The following is an 18,577-nucleotide window of genomic DNA, read 5'->3' as shown; positions in this document are numbered from 1 at the left end:
TAAACCCTCGTGTTCCTTGTCCCGCATAACCCCTTCAAGCTTCCTAGTTGTGATGGCTCCACGACTAAGTCCTAGCCCAAGGACATTTGCCGTGACAATTCCACGACAAAGGGGGCATAGATTTTTGAGATGACGACGGTGGTCGGTGGTCTTCGCAGGAGAACCCGGTGACCGGCGGAGGTTCTCCGGCGCATTCCTACGGGTGGGAATGGATCTATCACAAGGCGAACTTTTTTTTAGCAGAATCACAAGGCGAACTGTGTTTTTTGTTTTTTGAGGATAATGTGTTTTTGAGGAACGTCCTGATTTTGAGGAACATCCTGATGCATCGCGATCGCGGCCTGAAGGAGAGCAGAATTGGGCCGGCCACAATGCGGCCCATTAATACATATTTTTATCATTTCATAAAAATAATCTAAAATACATTTCTATTTTATAAACTTGTCTGGAAAAAATATTTTATAAACATAAAAAATATTATTAAATACAAATTTAATAATAAATCAAAGTTATACATGAAAAAGATCCTCATGTACCACAACAAGTGTTCATGCTTTGGAATAATTCTCATCTCTTATTGCTCATGCGTTTGGGTTAATGCTCATCTCATATTATTCTAGTGTTCACTGCCGAGTTAGAATATGCTTCCATATTTTTTAAAGTCCATGTATTTGAGAATATTTGTTCACATGTGTTAGAATATATGTTCATGAAGTTTTCAAAATTGCTTACACATTTCCTACTCAACAAATTTTTTAAAAAAGTGAAAATACGAAACAAAAACACAAAAAAATATTTAAAACAAAATAAAGAGAAAAAGAATAATAAAACAAAACAGGAAAAAGTAGTCAAAATGAAAAGAATAATAATCTGATCTAGTTGGGCACAGACGCCCAGCCTACCCAGGAGGCGACTCATGGGTGTCACGATCTTATTTGCCTTAATTCACATTCTTAGCTTAGAGCAACTCTAGCAGACCCCGCATCCTCCCGGCCCGCAAAACGGGTTTGCAGTTCGCAGAAAAAACGCCTTTGCGGGCCGGTGCGGACGGCCGCAGTTGTAGACCCCGCATAATGGACCCGTAAAAAGGGATATTCCCGGAATATGCTTTTTTAGGGGTCGGCTTTGCGGCATCTGATCTGACGCAGCTCCTCCCGGCCCGCAAAACTTAATTTTGCACCTTAATTTGATCTAGCATAATGCATTTCTTTGCTTTTTCAACAACATCGATACAAAAGACATCACCAAATCTTTGCTAGAATAGCAAGACCAAAGAAAACAAGAACCACAAGTATGCATTTCAGAAGATTTCCAACTTCCATAACTGCTCCCACAAGTTGGACTAATATCTTCTCCATGCATTCATTGTTTATCTACGGATTCTTAATTTTGCATTCTTCTTTCTTCATCTTTGGTTCGAAAGAAGTAGACGTTGCTTCCCCTCTAGTTGCACATGCAGCCCCATCATTGCCTTCGATTGTACTAAGGAGTGCACCAACATCTATTAAGTTTCTTTCTATCAATAAATCAATGTATTGGCCTTCCCAAAACCAAAATGAGCATCCATCGTCCTACACAAAAGAATGAGCAAGTTCGAAATGAGCTACCGCAATTGAACTAAAGAATGAGCTATCAAATGAGCTACCGCAAGTGCACGTACCCCGTTGTTTTCGCATTTGAAGAACACTCATCCGGGGTGCTTCGGCGTTCCCGAAGTTAGCCGCAGCACTTTTCGCGTACAGTCGTCGCACTGTATGAGCGGCATCGGCAAGCCACAGAGACGTTGCGCGAGCGCCAAGCCCGGTGGACGGCCGGACGAATCCATGCCCGCAAACCGGCGGCGGCGGCGGACGGATGGACCCGTACCTGCATGCGGCGATGCGCCCTTGCCGGGGCTGCGGGAGAGGCTCCCCGACCACTCCATCGCTTGGCGCAGCAACCGGTGGCCGGAAAAGCCAAATCCGGCGGCCCGCGATGAAGAGTCATAGATCCGCAAATCTGGTGGCCCGCCGACGCAGGGGGGAGGGAGGGGAGGCCTCGTGCGCGTCGTGGCCTTTCGGCGTGCTCCTGCTGGCTGCTTTCGCCGGAATCTTGGGCGGCGGCGCGAGGGGGGAGGAGAGGTGGTTGGTAGGGAAAGCGCGGGCTGAAATGTCCCCCCCCACCAACTGCTTCCGCTTATATGCAGGGCACCAGAGCCGCGAGGGGGAAACCTGTTCGGGAACGTAGTAATTTCAAAAAAAATCATACGCACACGCAAGATCATGGTGATGCATAGCAACGAGAGGGGAGAGTGTCGTCCACGTACCCTCGTAGACCGTAAGCGGAAGTGTTATGAGAACGCGGTTGATGTAGTCGTATGTCTTTACGATCCGACCAATCCAAGAACCGAACGCACAGCACCTCCGAGTTCAGCACACGTTCAGCTCGGTGACGTCCCACGTACTCACGATCTAGCAGAGCTTCACGGGAGAATTCCGTCAGCACGACGGCGTGATGGCGGTGATGATGATGCTACCGACGCAGGGCTTTGCCTAAGCACCGCTACGATATGACCGAGGTGGATTATGGTGGAGGGGGGCACCGCACACGGCTGAAAGATCAACTGATCAACTTGTGTGTCTATGGGGTGCCCCCCTCCCCCGTATATAAAGGAGTGGAGGAGGAGGGAGGGCCGGCCCTCCTATGGCGCGCCCTGGAGGAGTCCTACTCCCACCGGGAGTAGGATTCCCCCCCTCCCTAGTTGGACTAGGAAAGAAGGAAGGGGGAGAGAGGGAGGAAGGAAAGGGGGGCGCCGCCCCCCCCCCGTCCTAGTCCAATTCGGACCAGAGGGAGAGGGGGTGCGCGGCCTGCCCTGGTCTCCTCTCTCTCTCTCCACTATGGCCCAATAAGGCCCATACACTTACCGGGGGGTTCCGGTAAAATCCCGATTTCACCCGGAACTATTCCGATGTCCAAATACAGGCTTCCAATATATCGATCTTTATGTCTCGACCATTTCGAGACTCCTCGTCAAGTCCGTGATCATATCCGGGACTCCGAACTACCTTCGGTACATCAAAACACATAAACTCATAATACCGGTCGTCACCGAACGTTAAGCGTGCGGACCCTACGGGTTCGAGAACTATGTAGACATGCCCGAGACTCGTCTCCGGTCAATAACCAATAGCAGAACCTGGATGCTCATATTGGCTCCTACATATTCTACGAAGATCTTTATCGGTCAAACCGCATAACAACATACGTTGTTCCCTTTGTCAGTTGTATGTTACTTGCCCGAGATTCGATCGTCGGTATCTCAATACCTAGTTCAATCTCGTTACCGGCAAGTCTCTTTACTCGTTCCGTAATACATCATCCCACAACTAACTCATTAGTTGCATTGCTTGCAAGGCTTATAATGATGTTGAAAGAACATGCGGTGCCCCCATGTTTGGTTTTGGTAATTGATGACAATCTCTATGGACTAATGGTTGCCTTGAGTTATATTTGAAGGTTTTGTCCAGCTTTTCTTGGAGTGCATGTGTTGGTTTCAAGGAGAGTTTGTGTCGACCAAGGTGCTATTCAAGGAATTACCTAAAAGATTGGTCTTGTGAGAGGTTGATCAAGACTAAGTCAAAGAGTGAATCAAGTTGATCAACACACAAAGCATAGAAGATGTACCAAGAGGGATCAAGTGATCCCATGGTATGGTAAGCATTGTCAATTACGCTTTGTGTACTAACTCATGGTCTTCGTGAGAGTTCTTTGTCGGGTTAGGATGCGGTGTGCAAGTTCAAGTGATGCATCACGAAGAGATCAAGTGCTTGAAGCTTGCCGTCCATTGTGGTGACAATGGACTTGTGAAGATGAGCCGAAGAGTGGCTCACCCATAGTGGACTATGGGGGAGCAATCATCTAGTTTTCATCGAGCCAACGCAATCAAGAAAGGTGGTCCAACTTGAGGTAGTCAAGATCGTCATCATCTAGCTCAAATGGACCATGTGCAAGGCAAAGGTTTTCCCTTGATAGGTTTTCTATTTTACCGGTCTCATGGTGGTAGTTGGGAGACCGGGTTATAGGATCGTTTGTCGTACTATCAAGGGGGGCTGTGAAGTTGGTAGCTTGATCGTATCGTTAGTAGAGAGCTCAAACCATTGCATCCTTGCATCATGTTTCTTGGTTCTTGTTTGGTTCTCTTTGTGAGTCTTAGAGCTTATGGTCATCTTGATGACAAGCTTGAGTTCATCGAAAACGGAGTTCGCATGCGTTTTCTATGATGTTTTCGGTGTTGGAGGTTTTACCGGTCTTATCTGAGGAAGGGTTCTCACCATTTTCTTATGGGCCTTTTCTCATATGCTTCTTATTGATATTTATATAAATATTGTGTTAGCCCATGTCGTTAGCTTTCCAACAAACTTGGTTTCTTCGAATTCGGAGTCCGTTTGCAGAAGTTGTGGCTGTTTTAATTGGTAAAGGCTGCAGCGGTACTACCGCGGCTAGAGCGGATGTAAATTTTTACTACCGCTCTAGAGCGGTACTACCGCGGCTCCTGAGCGGTAGTACCGCTCCAGAGCTGTACTACCACAGCTCCTGGGCGGTAGTACCGCTCCGGACCAAAATCTCGTGTTTTGCTTAGCGGAGGTAGGCACGGAAGTATTTTTTTAGTACCGCTCGCAAGCAGTAGTACCACTACCATTTGCGGTAGTACCGCTATCCCTAGTGGTAGTACCGTGAGGTCGAGCGGTAGTACCATGAGGATGAGCGGTAGTACCGCTCCGGCGGTTCTACTGGCCTTTTGCCTCCTCGCTGTTGTTTTTCGAAGGGGTTCTACCGCCCTAGCGGTAGTACCGCTCTGTGAGGGCTGTGAGCATAATGGTTGGATTTTTTCCCACATATAAAAGGGGGTCTTCTTCCCCATCGAACCTTATCCTTTGAGCTAGTGTTCTTCCCCCATTGTTGACCTTCTTTGAGCTTGCTAACTCTCAATCCCTCCATGGATTCTTGCTAGTTTTTGAGGGAAAAGAGAGAGGAGATATAGATCCACATTTGCACCAATCACTTTCTCCTCTATGTGAGGGGAACCCCTTGGATCTAGATCTTGGAGTTCTTGGTGTTCTCCTTCTTGTTCTTCCTCTCATTTTTCTCCCTAGCATTAGTTGCTTCGGTGGGATTTGAGAGAGAAGGACTTGGGCACTCCGTGTGCCCTTGCCATTGCATTTGGTGCATAGGTTTGAGTTCTCCACGGTGATACGTGGAAGTGAAGTTTGAGAAGCTTATTACTCTTGGGTGTTTGTGCACCCTAGAGCTTGTTCCTCTTGGGTGCCTTGGCGCCCTAGATGGTTGGCGTTGTTCGGAGCTCAATCATTGTGGTGCAAAGCTCCGGGCAAGCGTCGGGGTCTCCAATTAGGTTGTGGAGATCGCCCCGAGCAATTTGATGGGTACCGGTGACCGCCCCCAAGGGTTGCCAAAGTGTACGGGTTCGGTGACCGCCCCCAAGGGTTGCCATTTGTACGGGTTCAGTGACCGCCCTCAAGGGTCCCTTAGTGGAATCACGACATCTTGCATTGTGCGAGGGCGTGAGGAGATTACGGTGGCCCTAGTTGCTTCTTGGGGAGCATTGTGCCTCCACACCGCTCCAAACGGAGATTAGCATCCGCAAGGGTGTGAACTTCGGGATACATCGTCGTCTCCGCGTGCCTCGGTTATCTCTTACCCAAGCTCTTTACTTATGCACTTTACTTTGTGATAGCCATATTGTTTCTTGTCATATATCTTGCCTTCACCTAGTAGTTTATCTTGCTTAACATAAGTTGTTGGTGCACATAGGTGAGCCTAGTTGTTGTAGGTTTTGTGCTTGACAAATTAACCGCTAGGTTTATTCCGCATTTGTTCAAGCCTTAACCATAATTATTTTAAAGCGCCTATTCACCCCCCTCTAGGCGGCATCCACGATCTTTCAGTTGGTATCAGAGCCTCGTCTCTCTTTGTTAGGCTTAACCGCCTAGAGAGTAAAGATGTCGACTAGGGGATTAGGATTCTCTGACACTCTTAGTTTTGATGGCACAAATTTTGATGTTTGGGTAATTCGCATGCTTAATCTCTTTAGGGTCATGGACCCAAATTTAGAGCGAATTGTAGATATGGGTTTTTCTCCTCCAAAGGATCCCCAAAGATTATCTTTAGAGGATGAGAAAAACTCTTATCTCAATGCTCAAGCTTCTAATGTGCTTTTCGATGCTTTGAGCAATGTAGTTATATTTCAACTCATGCCGTTCCGGGATGCTCATGAGTTGTGGACAAAGCTTCAAGATAAATATAGTGTGTCCAAGATTTGTGGGGATGATTGTTCTCCCTCCACCTCCGGCCGTGTTTCCTTCTCAACTTCTTCTGCTTCACCTACATGTGGATTTCCACAAGGTAATGTTATGGTGAGTAGTGTTGGTCATTGCAATGATGATAGTGTGCTTATCATTGATGACTCTTCATCACTATCTTGTTGCAATGCTCCATCTTTGGACTTTAACACTTCGTGCAACTTACATGTTTCACATGCTTGTGTTGATAGTCCGTGCATATCATGTAGAAATTGCTTGAGTAAATCTCATAATGATATGCTTTCTATATCTTGTTGCCATGATAAAAATGCATGTATTTCCTCGAGTTGTTGTGCTAACAATGTAGAGGAAACCCAACACTCCATGGAACAAGATGTGGTCTCAAATGGTGTTTCAAGGGATCCTACATCATCATCTATTGATTTATGCCTTATGGCTAAGGCTTCAAAGTAAACTCGGGCATGGGCAGCCCGGCCCGACGACCCGGCCCGAGCCCGGCCCGAAAACCCGGGCCGGGCCGGGTCGGGCTTGACGTTCGGGTCGTGCTCGGGCCTTGTTTTGTAGCCCGGAAGATAGTTCGGGCCGGGCTCGGGCTTCATTTTTTCTGTATTTCGGGCCGGGCTTCGGGCCGAGCTTGCACGTACGTACACTAAAAACATCGTTCGGGCCGGGCTTTCGGGCTTGATTTCGGGCCGGGCTCGGGCTTGAAAACAGGGAGTATTTCGGGCTTTGGGCCGGGCTCGGGCTTGGGAACTGAAGGTCGGGCTTTTACAAGCCCAACCCGAAACCTGGCCCGGCCCGACGTTTGCCCGGGTTTACTTCAAAGGTATCTCCTACTTTGAACCCCTATTTGTCTCTTGATGATGATGTTAATGCTAATGATGAGGAGGAGAATGATGAAGAGAAAGATAATGTTGCCTCCTTAAAAATTAAGGGGGAAATGATTTTTAAAGCTCTTCATAAAAATAAAACTGTTTGTTCCAACTTCATGGAAATCATGTCCATTGCCATTGAGGGCAAGAAATATATTGAGGAGTTGGAATCTCATCTCGAGGAGCATGAGGTCACCATTGAAAAAATGGAAGGTCATGAGCGTGATTACGCTAATGAGATTGCGGACCTCTCTCAAGCTCTTGAACTTGAACAAACCACCAAGGAATCTCTTGAGGAGACTTTTGCTCTAGAATTATCTAGATTGAAGGAATCTCATGATAGAGCTCTTAAGGTGGCCAATGTTTTTGAAACTAAAAAAGAGAAGCTTGAAGTTGCGCATGCTAAACTTCTTGAGGACTTTGGGCACCTCAAAAATGGCTCAAGAGTCATTAAAAGTGAGCTCATCAAACTCACCGAGTCTCATGCACAACTTAAAGCTTCATATTCAAAAGAGCTTGCCAAGTTGCCTTCTCCTCTTGCTATTATTGATGATGGTTGTGCTACTAACTCTATTACTTGTGAGGCATCCATTTTGAAGGAGAATGTTGAGCTTCGGACTCAACTTGAGTTGCTATCTAGCAATTATGGGAAATTGGAAGAAAGTCATGAAAAGCTTTAAAGCTCTCATGATGATCTTCTAGTATCCCATAATGTGCTAAAGATAGCTCATGAGGCCATGATTGCTAAGGTAACATCTAGTGAGCCTCATGTGGATACTAGCACCACTTCTAGTCAAAATACTATATTGCCACATCTTGTGATGAATTGCTTTCCTTGCCTTGTTGCTCTAACGATGAAGCTTATACTTCCTCTAGTACTTGTGTTGAGACTAACCATGTAGAGGAAATCAAAGAGCTCAAGGCCCAAGTCACTTCTTTGAAGAAAGACTTGAAAAAGAGTCATGATGGGAAATCCACACTCAACAATATATTGAGTGTGCAAAAATCCCCCAATGACAAAGGTGGACTTGGATTCAACTCCATTAAGAAGAAGAAGTCCAAGATGAACAAGAAGAAGGGCCAAGAACAAGTCAAGAATTCGGCCAAGATTGTTTGCTTCAAGTGCAAAATTGAAGGGCATCATGTGAGATCTTGCCCATTGAAGAAGAAGACCATTAGTGACAAGCAACAAGGGAAGCGGCCACAAGTTCAACCTCATGCTCAACCACAAGTTGAAGAAATGCCTCTTCCCAAGAAAACTCGAGCTAATGCTTCCCAAGTTGAGAAATCAAGTGAGAAGAAAGTGAAGAGTAGACGTTGCTACCTATGTCGTGAGAAAGGTCACCTCGCTTCTTCATGCACTAGTGGCAACTTATCCAACCCAATTATTATTGATGATATCTATTCTCTTGGGAAGGATAAGGTTGGCAATGTGTTTGCCAAGTTTGTTGGTACTCAAAGTGGTGTCAAGAAAAGAACCATTTGGGTTGCCAAGCCTATTGTGACTAACCTCTTAGGACCCAACTTGGTTGGGGACCAACAAGCTCAAACTTGATCAATAGGTGTTGTTGGAGGGCATTGGAGACTTGGCTACATTATGAAGAATTAAGGGGACTTCATCATTCTTAGTGTCTCAGGCCAAGTTAATTGGGTTATCAAGTTTCTATACTATATCCAATGTGCCTCCTTCCGGTAACTTGTACTTAAATTGTTTACATTGAAAGTTACTTGCCCCTCTACATGTTTTGGTTTTGTTCCTTGCATGTGTTTGTATATGTTGTGCCTCCAATTGCTTATCTTGAGTAATCAAGTATGTGTGTGTTGGTTTGCACATCATGTACATGTGTGTCGTACGTTGAGCCTTTATGCATCTTGTTTGTATCTTAGTTGGCTCTTGTGAGAGATTAATGGAATATCCCATTATGGGGGAGTGATGTGCTTTGTACACCTCACAATCCTATAAATGTGTGTACATGAGGAATACCATCTAGTATTGATATTACAAGATTATCTAGTCGCTATGTGGTATGTCTTCTCATGAGAAATTCAAATTCTAAATTGTCCATTAATTATCTCTTGTTGGATCGTTATAGCCTCTTGTTTATCTTCAATTGGTATCACATTATGGGGGAGTAATATGCTATGTGTATATCACTAGCCTAGAAAATGTGTACATTTGAGATATTGTCACCTAGAATTGATATTGTAAAGTATCTTGTTCCTAGGTGGCATGTTAGCTCTATAAGTTGCAATTTGCTTGTGTTTGGTGTGAAGATGATGTCGGATATCCTTGCTATCTACCACCGGGAATTATTTCCAAATACTTCTTGTCTTTTGACAATTGGTACTCACTTATGTGTGGTAGAAATTATTGATCATCTTCACGTTGGCGTTTGCTTTTTATTTGCCTTATCTCTTGCCAAGTTTGTGTCAACTCCCATTGCCTTCCGTGCCACTTGAGGATCTTGTTGTTTTCTTGATCTTGTCTAGTGTTTTCCTTGATATAGTGAACGTGGTGATCCTACCTTGTGCATTTTGTATTCAAATGCAAATTCTCTATAATGCACAACTCGTCGGGGAGCTATCCTATTTTCTATAAAACACTAAACTTGTGATCCATTTTAAGTGTGTGTTGGTGGACGGCAAGCCGTTTCTTTTTGGTACTTGTGCCATCATGAAACTTTGTAGAGATCTTGGTTTGTTTGGAACCATCGTCTCTTTTGGGAGTTTGATATCATTTTATGGGTTCCAATGGATATCTCATTCCTTGATGTATCTTTTAATGATATCTTCCAAGTGATGACTTCTCCATTTGGTATTCTTTTCACTTAGTATTTCCTTGTATTTTGGTATCGGTTCTTGAAAGTCTTGAGCATGCATATTAACTTCATGTAGTTTCCTTGGCATGCTTTCTCTCTTTGACCCAATATATAGGGGAAACTCCACCAAGTCTCAAATTGGATGAGATGTGCATGAATTTCATTTCCATATCTATATGCACATATTTATGTGGAGTTTGTCCTATGTATTGTTGGTGTTTCTAACTCTTTGGTCCCAATGAGTTTGGGTACCATTTTGTTTGTTTTGTTGTTCTAGGAAAAATTGGAGATGCATTGGATGCTCGGCTCACTCACAAGGAAGGTGGTGTCATCACGTGCTTATTGGATTCAAGCTAGGATGCTCAATGAACTACTATCTATTACCTTCAATTGGTTTCTTCTGCATCCTTCCAATAATATCTCGGTAACAAGTATCTATTCATGCATTCTTTTCTTGCATTCAACCTTGTGTAGGTTGCATCTTGGCATGATAGTCATTCCATCTTGTGATACTTGTTTCCTTTCTCAAAGCATCTCAACGATGATCTCATGTTGCTAGTTGTGATGTCTTTGATGGTTGTGTGGTAGGAATTCATCTATATACAATAAGACCATATCTAGCCATGTGTTATGCTTCCAAGCAAATATCTTATTGGTATATCTATGACTTCCTTTCGGATATCTTGTTCCTTCGTGTTGTAACTATTCCGGGTGTACATCCTTATTTGTAGATATATATCATCATGATTTCGTCTACCAAGAATCTTATACACTTGAGAGAAGTTGCATATCTAGATGATATCCTTTCTTTCACGTCCACCTTGTCTTTCTTTTGTTTTTTTTCTTTGGTGGCTCCGTGAAAGCTTTTGCCTTGAGTGTGTGTCTTATCTCGTTGCATCTTGATGCACTCTTGTGTGGTGAAGATTATTTTCCTCATGCTTATCTCTACGAGGCTTTTGCCATCTTAATTGGTATCCCTCGTCTTTATTAGGCTTTCATCTTCTATCTTCACCATGGGTTGTAACAAGTGTTGGTTATTCATTTTGCATTTTTAGTGAACTTGTGAACCCTTTTGCTTGGTGTGTGTGGGGAGGACATGTCATGCACCTTGTATCTCCTCTATCCAAGACTATGTTGATGCTTAATGCTCATCCGTACATTAGTCTTCTCAAGTGCTTTGCCATGACTCACACACATCATTTTGGTTGAGCCTACTCTTAAGTTGCCTCTTTTATATGTTGCTCAACCATTTGTTTGTTGCAAGTGCTAGGCTTTGTTTCCTACATGCTCACTTGCTCTTGTTGTGAGTTTCTATTGATTTTCGGGGAGTGATGATCCTATTTTGTGCACTTGGTATCCTAATGCAAATATTGTAAGGAGTGCACAAATCACTAGTGTCTTTAGAACACTCTGTTGCTCTCTTGCACTTGTCTTGAGGTTCTATTGATCTTGGGGGAGTGACGATCCTATTTTGTGCTCATTATATCCAATTACAAAACTAAATTGTGCACAAATCATGGGGAGCTTCTCTAGTTTCTCTAGAACACTCCTTTGCTCATATCATAATTTATTTCATTCATGTGGCACGTAGGATCATTGGTCTAGTTGGCTCAATTGATATCCGTTGATTGCTTGCTTCAATTGGTATCTTTTGATTGCTTGATTGCTTGTTTCTCTCTTTGTTATGTCTTTGTGGCATATCATTCTTTTTCAATCTTTGGGCCTAAATATAGTTTGTCTTCCTCCAAGTATTTACCGTTGGACATGTGTATTGCATTCCACTCTCTTGTTGAGAAATACACAATTTATGGAGGAACACTTTTTATATTGGCCTTCTAAGCTTTTCACCCATTTTAGCAATCGATGCCAATGGGGGAGGAGTTTCAGAGAGTTTCGTTCCTAAGCATTTGCATCCCATTCTCATGCATCATTGGTTGTTGCATTGCATGGTGATGCATAATTCCTTGTATAAACTCTCTTGAAAGTGATTGTCATCAATTACCAAAATGAGGGAGCTTGAAATAAAATGTGGTGCCCCCATGTTTGGTTCTGGTAATTGATGACAATCTCTATGGACTAATGGTTGCCTTGAGTTATATTAGAAGGTTTTGTCCATAGGCTTTTCTTGGAGTACATGTGTTGGTTTCAAGGAGAGTTTGTGTCGACCAAGGTGCTATTCAAGGAATTACCTAAAAGATTGGTCTTGTGAGAGGTTGATCAAGACTAAGTCAAAGAGTGAATCAAGTTGATCAACACACAAAGCGTAGAAGATGTACCGAGAGGGATCAAGTGATCCCATGGTATGGTAAGCATTGTCAATTACGCTTTGTGTACTAACCCATGGTCTTCGTGAGAGTTCTTTGTCGAGTTAGGATGCGGTGTGCAAGTTCAAGTGATGCATCATGAAGAGATCAAGTGCTTGAAGCTTGCCGTCCATTGTGGTGACAATGGACTTGTGAAGATGAGCCGAAGAGTGGCTCACCCATAGTGGACTATGGGGGAGCAATCATCTAGTCTTCATCGAGCCAACGCAATCAAGAAAGGTAATCCAACTTGAGGGAGTCAAGATCATCATCATCTAGCTCAAGTGGACCATGTGCAAGGCAAAGGTTTGCCCTTGATAGGTTTTCTATTTTACCGGTCTCATGGTGGTAGTTGGGAGACCGGGTTATAGGATCGTTTGCCGTACTATAAAGGGGGGCTCTCAAGTTGGTAGCTTGATCGTATCGTTAGTAGAGAGCTCAAACTATTGCATCCTTGCATCATGTTTCTTGGTTCTTGTTTCGTTCTCTTTTCGAGTCTTAGAGCTTATGGTCATCTTGATGACAAGCTTGAGTTCATCGAAAACGGAGTTCGCATGCGTCTTCTATGATGTTTTCGGTGTTGGAGGTTTTACCGGTCTTATCTGAGGAAGGGTTCTCACCATTTTCTTATGGGACTTTTCTCATTTGCTTCTTATTGATATTTCTATCAAGATTGTGTTAGCCCATGTCATTAGCTTTCCAACAAACTTGGTTTCGTTGAATTCGGAGTCCGTTTGCAGAAGTTGTGGCTGTTTTGGTAAAGGCTACAGCGGTACTCCCGCGGCTAGAGCGGATGTAAATTTTTACTACCGCTCCAAAGCGGTACTACCGCGGCTCCTGAGAGGTAGTACCGCTCCAGAGCTGTACTACCGCGGCTCCTGAACGGTAGTACCGCTTCGGACCAAAATCTCGTGTTTTGCTTAGCGGAGGTAGGCAAGGAAGTATTTTTTTAGTACCGCTACCATTTGCGGTAGTACCGCTATCCCTAGCGGTAGTACCGTGAGGTCGAGCGGTAGTACCGTGAGGACGAGCGGTAGTACCGCTAGCCTTTTGCCTCCTCACTGTTGTTTTTCGAAGGGGTTCTATCGCCCTAGCGGTAGTACCGCTCCTTGGACCGGTAGTACCGCTCTGTGCGGGCTGTGAGCATAACGGTTGGATTTTTTCCCACATATAAAAGGGGGTCTTCTTCCCCATTGAACCTTATTCTTTGAGCTCGTGTTCTTCCCGCATTGTTGACCTTCTTCGAGCTTGCTAACTCTCAATCCCTCCATGGATTATTGCTAGTTTTTGAGGGAAAAGAGAGAGGAGATCTAGATCCACATTTCCACCAATCACTTTCTCCTCTGTGTGAGGGGAACCCCTTGGATCCAGATCTTGGTGTTCTCCTTCTTGTTCTTCCTCTCATTTTTCTCCCTAGCATTAGTTGCTTCGGTGGGATTTGAGAGAGAAGGACTTGGGCACTCCGTGTGCCCTTGCCATTGCATTTGGTGCATAGGTTTGAGTTCTCCACGGTGATACGTGGAAGTGAAGTTTGAGAAGCTTATTACTCTTGGGTGTTTGGGCACCCTAGAGCTTGTTCCTCTTGGGTGCCTTGGCGCCCTAGACGGTTGGCGTTGTTCGGAGCTCAATCATTGTGGTGTAAAGCTCCGGGCAAGCGTCGAGGTCTCCAATTAGGTTGTGGAGATCGCCCCGAGCAATTTGACGGGTACCGGTGACCGCCCCCAAGGGTTGCCAAAGTATACGGGTTCGGTGACCGCCCTCAAGGGTTGCCATTTGTATGGGTTCGGTGACCGCCCTCAAGGGTCCCTTAGTGGAATCACAACATCTTGCATTGTGCGAGGACGTGAGGAGATTACGGTGGCCCTAGTGGCTTCTTGGGGAGCATTGTGCCTCCACACCGCTCCAAACGGAGATTAGCATCCGCAAGGGTGTGAACTTCGGGATACATCGTCGTCTCCGCGTGCCTCGGTTATCTCTTACCCGAGCTCTTTACTTATGCACTTTACTTTGTGATAGCCATATTGTTTCTTGTCATATATCTTGCTTTCACCTAGTAGTTTATCTTGCTTAGCATAAGTTGTTGGTGCACATAGGTGAGCCTAGTTGTTGTAGGTTTTGTGCTTGGCAAATTAACCGCTAGGTTTATTCCGCATTTGTTCAAGCCTTAACCGTAATTATTTTAGAGCGCCTATTCACCCCCCCTCTAGACGGCATCCACGATCTTTCAGATGTGCATTACCGAGAGGGCCCAGAGATACCTCTCCGACAATCGGAGTGACAAATCCTAATCTCGATCTATGCCGACTCAACAAGTACCATTGGAGACGCGTGTAGAGCACCTTTATAATCACCCAGTTACGTTGTGACGTTTGGTAGCACACAAAGTGTTCCTCCGGTATTCGGGAGTTGCATAATCTCATAGTCATAGGAACATGTATAAGTCATGAAGAAAGCAATAGCAATATACTAAACGATCGAATGCTAAGCTAACGGAATGGGTCAAGGCAATCACATCATTCTCTAATGATGTGATCCCGTTAATCAAATGACAACTCATGTCTTTGGCTAGGAAACTTAACCATCTTTGATTCAACGAGCTAGTCAAGTAGAGGCATACTAGTGACACTTTGTTTGTCTATATATTCACACATGTACTAAGTTTCCGGTTAATACAATTATAGCATGAATAATAAACATTTATCATGATATAAGGAAATATAAATAACAACTTTATTATTGCCTCTAGGGCATATTTCCTTCAGTCTCCCACTTGCACTAGAGTCAATAATCTAGATTACACAGTAATGATTCTAACACCCATGGAGTCTTGGTGTTGATCATATTTTGCTCGTGAGAGAGGCTTAGTCAACGGGTCTGCAACATTCAGATCTGTATGTATCTTGCAAATCTCTATGTCTCCCTCCTTGTTTTGGTCGCGGATGGAATTGAAGCATCTCTTGATGTGCTTCGTTCTCTTGTGAAATCTGAATTCCTTTGCCAAGGCAATTGCACCAGTATTGTCACAAAAGATTTTCATTGGACCCGATGCACTAGGTATGACACCTAGATCGGATATGAACTCCTTCATCAAGACTCCTTCATTTGCTACTTCCGAAGCAGCTATGTACTCCGCTTCACACGTAGATCCCGCCACAACGCTTTGCTTAGGACTGCACCAACTGACAGCTCCACCGTTCAATATAAACATGTATCCGGTTTGTGACTTAGAGTCATCCAAATCAGTGTCAAAGCTTGCATCGACGTAACCATTTACGACGAGCTCTTTGTCACCTCCATAAATGAGAAACATATCCTTATTCCTTTTCAGGTATTTCAGGATGTTCTTGACCGCTGTCCAGTGATCCACTCCCGGATTACTTCGGTACCTCCCTGCTAAGCTAATAGCAAGGCACACATCAGGTCTGGTACACAACATTGCATACATGATAGAGCCTATGGTTGAAGCATAGGGAACATCTTTCATTCTCTCTCTATCTTCTGCAGTGGTCGGGCATTGAGTCTGACTCAACTTCACACCTTGTAACACAGGCAAGAACCCTTTCTTTGCTTGATCCATTTTGAACTTCTTCAAAACTTTATCAAGGTATGTGCTTTGTGAAAGTCCAATTAGGCGTCTTGATCTATCTCTATAGATTTTGATGCCCAATATATAAGCAGCTTCACCGAGGTCTTTCATTGAAAAACTCTTATTCAAGTATCCTTTTATGCTATCTAGAAATTCTATATCATTTCCAATCAACAATATGTCATCCACATATAATATTAGAAATGCTACAGAGCTCCCACTCACTTTCTTGTAAATACAGGCTTCTCCAAAAGTCTGTATAAAACCATATGCTTTGATCACACTATCAAAATGTTTATTCCAACTCCGAGATGCTTGCACCAGTCCATAGATGGATCGCTAGAGCTTACACACTTTGTTAGCATCCTTTGGATCGATAAAACCTTCAGGTTGCATCATATACAACTCCTCTTCCAGAAATCCATTCAGGAATGCGGTCTTTACATCCATTTGCCAAATTTCATAATCATAAAATGCGGCAATTGCTAACATGATTCGAACGGACTTAAGCATCGCTACGGGTGAGAAAGTCTCATCGTAGTCAACTCCTTGAACTTGTCGAAAACCTTTCGCAACAAGTCGAGCTTTGTAGACAGTAACATTACCGTCAGCGTCAATCTTCTTCTTGAAGATCCATTTATTCTCAATGGCTTGCCGATCATCAGGCAAGTCAACCAAAGTCCACACTTTGTTCTCATACATGGATCCCATCTCAGATTTCATGGCCTCAAGCCATTTTGCGGAATCTGTGCTCATCATCGCTTCCTCATAGTTTGTAGGTTCGTCATGGTCAAGTAACATGACCTCCAGAACAGGATTACCGTACCACTCTGGTGCGGATCTTACTCTGGTTGACCTACGAGGTTCGGTAGTAACTTGATCTAAAGTTACATGATCATCATCATTAGCTTCCTCATTAATTGGTGTAGGAGTCACAGGAACAGATTTCTGTGATGAACTACTTTCCAATAAGGGAGCAGGTATAGTTACCTCATCAAGTTCTACTTTCCTCCCACTCACTTCTTTCGACAGAAACTCCTTCTCTAGAAAGGATCCATTCTTAGTAACGAATGTCTTGCCTTCGGATCTACGATAGAAGGTGTACCCAACAGTCTCATTTGGGTATCCTATGAAGACACATTTCTCTGATTTGGGTACGAGCTTATCAGGTTGAAGCTTTTTCACATAAGCATGGCAGCCCCAAACTTTAAGAAATGACAACTTTGGTTTCTTGCCAAACCACAGTTCATAAGGCATCATCTCAATGGATTTAGATGGTGCCCTATTTAACATGAATGCATCCGTCTCTAAAGCATAACCCCAAAACGATAGCGGTAAATTAGTAAGAGACATCATAGATCGCACCATATCTAGTAAAGTACGATTATGACGTTCGGACACACCATTACGCTGTGGTGTTCCGGGTGGCATGAGTTGCGAAACTATTCCGCATTGTTTCAAATGAAGACTAAACTCGTAACTCAAATATTCTCCTCCACGATCAGATCGCAGAAACTTTATTTTCTTGTTATGATGATTTTCCACTTCACTCTGAAATTCTTTGAACTTTTCAAATGTTTCTGACTTATGTTTCATCAAGTAGATATACCCTTATCTGCTCAAATCATCTGTGAAGGTGAGAAAATAATGATACCCGCCGCGAGCGTCAACATTCATTGGACCACATACATCAGTATGTATGATTTCCAACAAATCTGTTGCTCACTCCATTGTTCCGGAGAACAGCGTTTTAGTCATCTTGCCCATGAGGCATGGTTTGCAAGTACCAAGTGATTCATAATCAAGTGATTCCAAAAGTCCATCAGAATGGAGTTTCTTCATGCGCTTTACACCAATATGACCTAAACGGCAGTGCCACAAATAAGTTGCACTATCATTATCAACTCTGCATCTTTTGGCTTCAATATTATGAATATGTGTATCACTACTATCGAGATTCATCAAAAATAGACTACTCTTCAATGGTGCATGACCATAAAAGATATTACTCATATAAATAGAACAACCATTATTCTCAGATTTAAATGAGTAACCATCTCGCATCAAACAAGATCCAGATATAATGTTCATGCTCAACGCCGGCACCAAATAACAATTATTCAGGTCTAAAACTAATCCCGAAGGTAGATGTAGAGGTAGCGTGCCGACCGCGATCACATCGACTCTGGAACCATTTCCCACGCGCATCGTCACCTCGTCCTTAGCCAATCTTCGCTTAATCCGTAGTCCCTGTTTCGAGTTGCAAATATTAGCAACAGAACTAGTATCAAATACCCAGGTGCTACTGCGAGCATTAGTAAGGTACACTTCAATAACATGTATATCACATATACCTTTGTTCACCTTGCCATCCTTCTTATCCGCCAAATACTTGGGGCAGTTCCGCTTCCAGTGACCAGTCGCCTTGCAGTAGAAGCACTCAGTCTCAGGCTTAGGTCCAGTCTTGGGCTTCTTCACTTGAGTAGCAACTTGCTTGCCGTTCTTCTTGAAGTTCCCCTTCTACCCTTTACCGTTTTTCTTAAAACTGGTGGTCTTGTTGACCATCAACACTTGATGCTCCTTCTTGATTTCTACCCCCGCAGCCTTTAGCATTGCGAAGAGCTCAGGAATGGTCTTATCCATCCCTTCATATTATAGTTCATCACGAAGCTCTTGTAGC

This window comes from Triticum aestivum, chromosome 2D, assembly GCF_018294505.1.
Source record: "Triticum aestivum cultivar Chinese Spring chromosome 2D, IWGSC CS RefSeq v2.1, whole genome shotgun sequence".
Classification (NCBI taxonomy): domain Eukaryota; kingdom Viridiplantae; phylum Streptophyta; class Magnoliopsida; order Poales; family Poaceae; genus Triticum; species Triticum aestivum.
Note: the sequence above shows the minus strand (reverse complement) of the source record.